This window comes from Caenorhabditis remanei, chromosome I, assembly GCF_010183535.1.
Source record: "Caenorhabditis remanei strain PX506 chromosome I, whole genome shotgun sequence".
NCBI classification, from domain to species: Eukaryota; Metazoa; Nematoda; class Chromadorea; order Rhabditida; family Rhabditidae; genus Caenorhabditis; species Caenorhabditis remanei.
Genome location: NC_071328.1, coordinates 14621727 through 14628750, shown reverse-complemented (window position 1 = coordinate 14628750; position 7024 = coordinate 14621727).

The following is a 7024-nucleotide window of genomic DNA, read 5'->3' as shown; positions in this document are numbered from 1 at the left end:
TATTGTTAAATGAATATAACGGGCCCAAAATTTTACCGAAAATATTCGCTCTTTTAGCACTGGAAGTGAAAATTTCTTATCCGGAAGTCGGAAGTGAAAAACATCCGGAAGTCGGAAGTCGGAATTGGCGAAAATCAGTGGAAAATTAGGTTTTGGATGAAGAAAAGCTAATATTCTCTCCTTTTAGACCATTTTTTCAAGTATTTCTGCAAAATATACTATTTGGAAATTCCACAGTTACGGAATGACGGAAGTCGGAAGTAAAATTCCTTATCCGGAAGTCGGAAGTCGGAAGTCGGAAATCCATGCAACTCTGCTGGGAACCAAAGTTGCATGGAATTGCGACTTCCGACTTCTGGGCATTTTTATCATTCCGACTTCCGACTTCCGGATAAGAAATTTTACTTCCGACTTCCGTCATTCCGTAACTGTGGAATTTCCGAAATACGTTAGTCCAAGTTTTTTGGTTTCTCTTTTTTCCCAGAAAGTTTAATCTGATAAGCCTGATAAGATCTCAAAATTTTGCGTATATAGGAGGAAGAATTCGACAAGAGAAGTCAGTTCTCAACTCATTCACTCAATCGAAAAAGAAGTCTAACGAGCAATTGATGAACTATTCGATCGGAATCGCACTCCTTCTCCTCTTCGCTTCTGGTGAGTCCCGTCTTCTAACTTTAAAGGCAAATATCTTAAAAGTGGGAGGAGCTACAAAATAATTGTAAACTGGTAGAATGAATGAAACTTTCAGCACAATTTGTAACTGATGAGCAGATCAACTCTTGGCGCATCAGCAAAGTTAACGAAAGAAGACTAAAATTAGCGTTAGAGAAGAAAATAGCAAACATGCATGATGTGACTTGGGACCACACTCTGGAGAGTAAAATTGAGAAGCTGACTTGCGACAAATGGACGACTCCCGGCGCCGACTATGTCGTTGTGTCTTGCGACGAGGCAACTTATAGAGTGAGACCGAATATCATACAATCGGCTATCTTCGATCCACTTCAAACCAAGTATGCATGCGGATATCTTATGCCAAAATGCGGCCGAATATTCATTTGTCTCATGGGACCTAAGTGAGTTTTTAAAAACCTTTTTTCGAGCAGTCAACTGTGCTCCATCGTTACTAGCCGTCAAGCGACAAACGTTTTCAGAAACTCCGAAGCTAAAAAATCGAATTTCAAGCAGGGAGAACCTGGAACTCAATGCTCTAGTGGAAGTGGAACCATCGGTCAGTTGTGTACCGGTGATGCGGAGTCAAAGGAAGGCGAGAAAGCTGTTTCATCTGCATCCATGCCAATGGCTTTTTTGTCTCTTGCTATTGGTCTTATCATGACATGAATTTTGAATTGAATAAAGTGTGTTTTCGACGTGCACAAGAGTTCATTTCAAAAAACTGGGCTCGTTCTAGAAACTTTAAAAACCTTTAATGACTAAACAATGATACAATTGCAGTTCTCACGTCAAATTAAGTTTGCGTTCTTCAAATTTTTCTTGTCTTGCAAAATCAGACACACTTTTAGTCGCACCAGAATCTTTTCAAACGGCTTGTACATTTGCCCATGTACTTGAATTGTACAAAAACCCGTCATTTTTGTTACATTATAGGAGGCGGTGTTCAAACTTCAGATGCTTCTACAAAATTGTACTAGAGATGTGTGAACATCATACTATTTAGCACTGACATATTACAGTGAAATTTCATTTCAAATATACAACAATGTGTCACAAGGAAAGTCTTTGGAGACGCCACTTTCAAACGACCTATAGGTATTTTCGAGTACGGGGAGTCCATTTTTGCAGTCAACACCTGCTAAATGTGTCTGCGAGCCGAGTTATAAACTCTCAAACGTTCAATTTGGTAAAGCCTGTTCACATGGAATTCCAAATCGGCTGTATATACGCCACTGCACCAAAATGTAGATCTCGACGAGTTCTATGCCCGTGATTTGTCTTGTCTCCCCCTCATCCTCTAGTTGGAACCAGCAAAAATTCTCTTCATTTACCTTAATACTTGTTTATCGTCCTCCTGATTGCAAATCTTCCGAACTCTCCTCCCTTATTACACACCAGTCGGTTCACGTCGCCTAACGGCGACTGAACCTCCTTCTCAACACCACCCTTCTAGGTGATACAGCGCCTGCGGCGCTTCTCACATGGTTCAAACAATCGGGGTATCAGAATTCTCTTTCTCTTCTGATCCTATAACTTTTCTTCGATTGTTGGTAGTTTTTATTAGCTGAGCAACCCGTTCCAGAGAGAACAATTTAAACACTCCTACTTTTCTGATAAGATTTCGACAAATTACTGTAGAAGAACAGGAACTTGGTAACTCTATTTTCCCCTCATCAAAAGGCAGGTGATCCTCTAAATATAAAGTTTCAACTTTTGATTGATCGGCGGCGATGCCGCCACCCTCCTCTGAATATGACAAATATGGCAAACTAAGGCCATATTTAAACAAATTCTTATTCTAGAATTTGCTTCTTTTTTGAAGGTAACAGAGCTACGACAAAGTTCCTCATTCAGAAATCACGGGTCTCAGAATTAACTGTACTAAATACAGGGAATGTGTTCTTTGCCTGACTGAGAAACCTTTTACCAAAAGAGAATTTCCTTTTCTCATCTTCAAAAGATGCGTTTAAAGTATTCTTTTGAAGATTTTGACTTATCAGCGGCGATGCCGCCTCCCTCCCCCAAATTCTTTAAAGATTTTGTTTCATATACACGGAAATCTTCTTTTTTAGTTTGGTTTGATCCACAAAGTTATGCTTCCTAAATTTTGGACTGTTCGGCGGCGATGCCGCCTCTCTTCTCTCAATACTTCGAAACTAAAACTATTTCACATATTTCTAAGTTCAAAAGTTAAAGAAGCTCCTTATTCAGTCTATTTTGATTTCAATCCTTTTCATTCGTACCTGAGTGCTTAAAAAAATTCTCAAAGTTCTTAAAGAAAACAAAACTTCTTGATTCATTGAAATATCTCACTCTTAACATGTCTACCTACTAAGTTCCTGGTCGTTTTCTTTTATTTTCTCTATTGTGATTGCGTTAGTGGCTTTTGGTCCATCATTTCGAATAAAAACTAACTAACTAAAAGAAACAAAGAAAAACATTTTGAGTTTTTAAACGATTGGCGACAATGCCGCATGACTTCCCCATGAAGATTCGGACGAAAGGTTTATTGTTAACTACTATCAGTTTCTGACACGGTGTTTGTAAGATTGTGAATTTTTAAACACCGTCAAAGTTGGACCTCAATCATCCCTTCTGACAAAATTGTAGCGGTGTGTACAGAGTCAACAGAAAGATAGCTACTCCACCATTTTGTTCTAAAATCTCGACCATAATTACAACTTTCATATACTGACTGTCTATGCTCTTATCAAAACAAAAAAACCAAAAAACTTTTCGGACCTGGCGGGAACGAACTCACTACCCCATGGGTGAGAGTCATCTGCGTAGACCGCTACACCAAATACGCGCGGCCGCGGCGCTCTCGAGAATGCAGTCAAGAAACACCGAGTCAGTAGTTTTGAGCTTTCAACCACCCTGTCGGGACACACCTTTTCTAAACGTTTTTTACTGTTGAAATCGGTATCGTCTCCAGAAGACGTCAAATTTGATGTTTTTGAAAAAAGAAAAATTCGGGCATCATCTAAGGGAAATTTCCAACCAACCTATCTAGGTTTCATAGAAATCGGTCCACTACGGACGGAGTTATGGCTTGCAACAAATAAATCGACAGACATACTCTGTTGAATATTATTAGTAAAGATTTGAACTCCCTCATTCCACTATCCTCTGCTCTAGTTATTGGAGATTTTAACCTCCCATCCATTGATTGGCTTGATAATTCTTCCCGGCATCCCTTTTCTGATTTTTTACTTTCTAAAGGTCTCTCTCAACTTGTTGATTTTCCTACTCGCTCCACCAATATTTCTTCCAACATTTTAGATTTGGTTATATCTTCTGATGATTTAGTTCTCTCGCCTCCTGTCTGTCACCCTCCACTTTTGAATTCTGACCACTTCAGCGTCAATTTCTCGGTCTTCCCCCGTTCATTGGCTTCCACTCTTCCTGATCCAGCCTCTGCTTCATTTTCCTCTCAACTTGACTACAGAAAATGTAATTATACTCTCTTGAATTCTGATCTTGCTTCCCTTGACTGGGATGTCTTATTCAGTACCCTTCCCTCGCCATCTGCTAAATTCGATATGTTTATTCGCATTTTAAATGATCTCATCAAAACCCACACCCCTACTAAGACCTTACCAAAGCCTAAGCCACCTTCCAACCCTATTCGCCAGTTGCGTCGTGCTCGTTGTCGTCTTTCTAAACTTCTTGCCTCCCCTAGTTCTTCCTTCAATGATTTCCAGTCTCTCAACCTTCGAATCAGGGATTTGACCGAAACTATTCGTCGCAACTACGCCAGAACAGAAAAACGCATTCTCAACTCACCTCACAGTCTTGTAGCCCGTTCCCTCATAACGAAAAGATTAAAAAGTACTTCCGGAATACCATCTCTTTCATATCAAGGACGAATCGTCAATATCGACTCCGAGAAAGCCTCCATCTTCACCACTGCATTCACATCTAATTTTAAAAACCCCTCTGCAGCTCCGAATGTTTCGGATTCTTCCTTCTCACCCATCCTATCAGCATCTCATATTATTGACCTTCATGATTCTGATCTGTTTGCCCCGTGGGTAATTGAGAATTCTTTACGTAAACTTCCGCCTCGATGTGGTTTCTCACCCCATCTTGCTAACTTTCTTCTCATCAAAAATTGCGCCACCTCTCTTTCCCTTCCCCTCTCGATCATCTTCAATGACTCGTTCCGCTCTTCTTCAGTCCCTCACTCTTGGAAGAATGCTGTAGTAACCCCTGTTCTAAAAAAGGGTAATGCTAGTTACCCTATCAACTACCGCCCAATTTCTCTCACTGATCCATTTTCTAGAATTTTCGAGCGCATCATCTGTAACCGCATCAAGCTTGATTTTGCCCATAAACTTTCTGTCCATCAACATGGTTTCCTAGCTAAAAGGTCTTGTGCCTCCTCCTTAGTTCAGGTCATAACCAATTACAAAATCATCTTAAAAACTCATAAATCTCTAGATGTAGTCTTCTTTGATTTCCAGAAAGCTTTTGATCAAGTTCCCCATAGTCTTCTTCTCAAAAAGCTTTCTTCTTTTGGCTTGTCCTCTACCATTGTAGCCTGGTTCTCGGACTTTCTATCCTCTAGATCTTTTTCCGTTAAGGTTAACAGTTTCGTTGATTCCTCTTCCTCTTTTATCTCCTCTGGAGTTCCTCAAGGTTCCGTGTCGGGCCCTTTACTCTTTATCTTGTTCATCAATGATTTGTTACTCAGTCTGAATGATATTCCTTACCTTTTTGTTGCTGCCTATGCTGATGATATTAAAATTTACTCTCATCTTCCTTCCAGTCTTCAAGCCGGCATTGATTTAGTCTCCAACTGGGCCGAATCCAATTTCCTTCCTCTTGCCCATTCCAAAACAGGTTTGCTTCGCTTCGGCTTACTCAACCCTCATCATCAGTTTTTTATTGCTGGTTCTCCCATTCCTGACTCCAACTCCGTTCGTGATCTTGGCCTGCTTGTTGAACCTGATCTCAAGTTCCGGGCTCATATTAATCGTACAGTGGCTCTAGCCCGACTTCGTTCCTCTCAGATCTTAAAATCTTTCAAGTCAAATAATCCAGCTTTCTACTCATTCCTTTTTAAAACTTACGTTCTTCCTATCCTTGAGTATTGTTCTGTTATTTTCTGTTTGTCCCCCACATCTCATCTCTCTAGACTTCTTGAATCCACCCTTAGATTATACTCTAGAATAACGCTCCAGCGCTGTAACATCTCTTTCTCTTCTTACTCGCAACGCTTGGAACTCCTCTCAATGCACTCCATTAGACACCGCAGACTCAAATCCCAATTACTCCTACTTTACAAATTCATTGCTGGCGCATCTCACTTCCCCTTCCTTAATACCATTGTCAGATTGTCTGATTCTCCCAGAAGGCCCATGGCTCTTATCTATCTCTCCCCCCTATCTGATAACTTTTTCTCTTTCACCATTCCGTATTGGAATGCCATAACCTACAATGTAAATACTTTCCTTTCCCCCTCTCAATTTGCTATTCTACTTGATTCCTCTATAACCCGGTTCTAATATTTCTTCCTCCTTTCCTGTTGTTTAAACGAACAGTTTCTTAATTTATTCTCTGTCTCTGCCTCCAATTGCCTACTTCCTTTATTTCCCATTGATCTCATCTCCATAACATTGCTCGCCCCCGTTTTAGTCTTTCAAATTGTCTTTCCCCATGTCATCCTTATTTATTTGTTGATTACATAGATTTTTCCTCTTTTTTACTTGAAACTGTCTCGTGAGGGACATGTTCAAGTCTTCTGTGAATTTTTATAGCCATTTTGTCGTGAAAAAAAATAAATAAATAAAATCTACTACGGACCGGAGCCGCGGGCCGAGCATAAAATATCCATTTTCTGGTAGCAATCCTGAAAAAGTCTCCGTTTTCGACTTCCGCCTTCCGTGTGTCAAATTCAGCTGCTTTTTTCAAGTCCTCTAATACCAAATAAGGCATTTTGTGTGCTCGAAGGTAGTTATACCCTCAACACAACTAATTAACGGTGTCTTATTGCCTTATTACTGTCGAAACAAGTTTCATTACTATTTTTTCTTTTGCACAGCTCTCTTGCCCAATTTTTTGGCTAATTCGAGTCACTGAGAACATCTGAAAATGATTCAAGTTGTCAGTCCCTCATCAATTTTTCCGTCCTTAAAGACCGCCCGTGATGTTCCCCCCAACATTTGTTCCGTTTCACACAAGTTTCGACATTCCTACGTTTTAAAAATAACGATGGGGGACCATGACAGCTGTCCTGGTACTACCCCACACACACCGCTATCACCGACTTATCATTTTTATTGGTTCCCCCTTCTCTTTTCTTCACGACGCCGACTTCTTTTTGACAAAAAAAAAACGATTTATT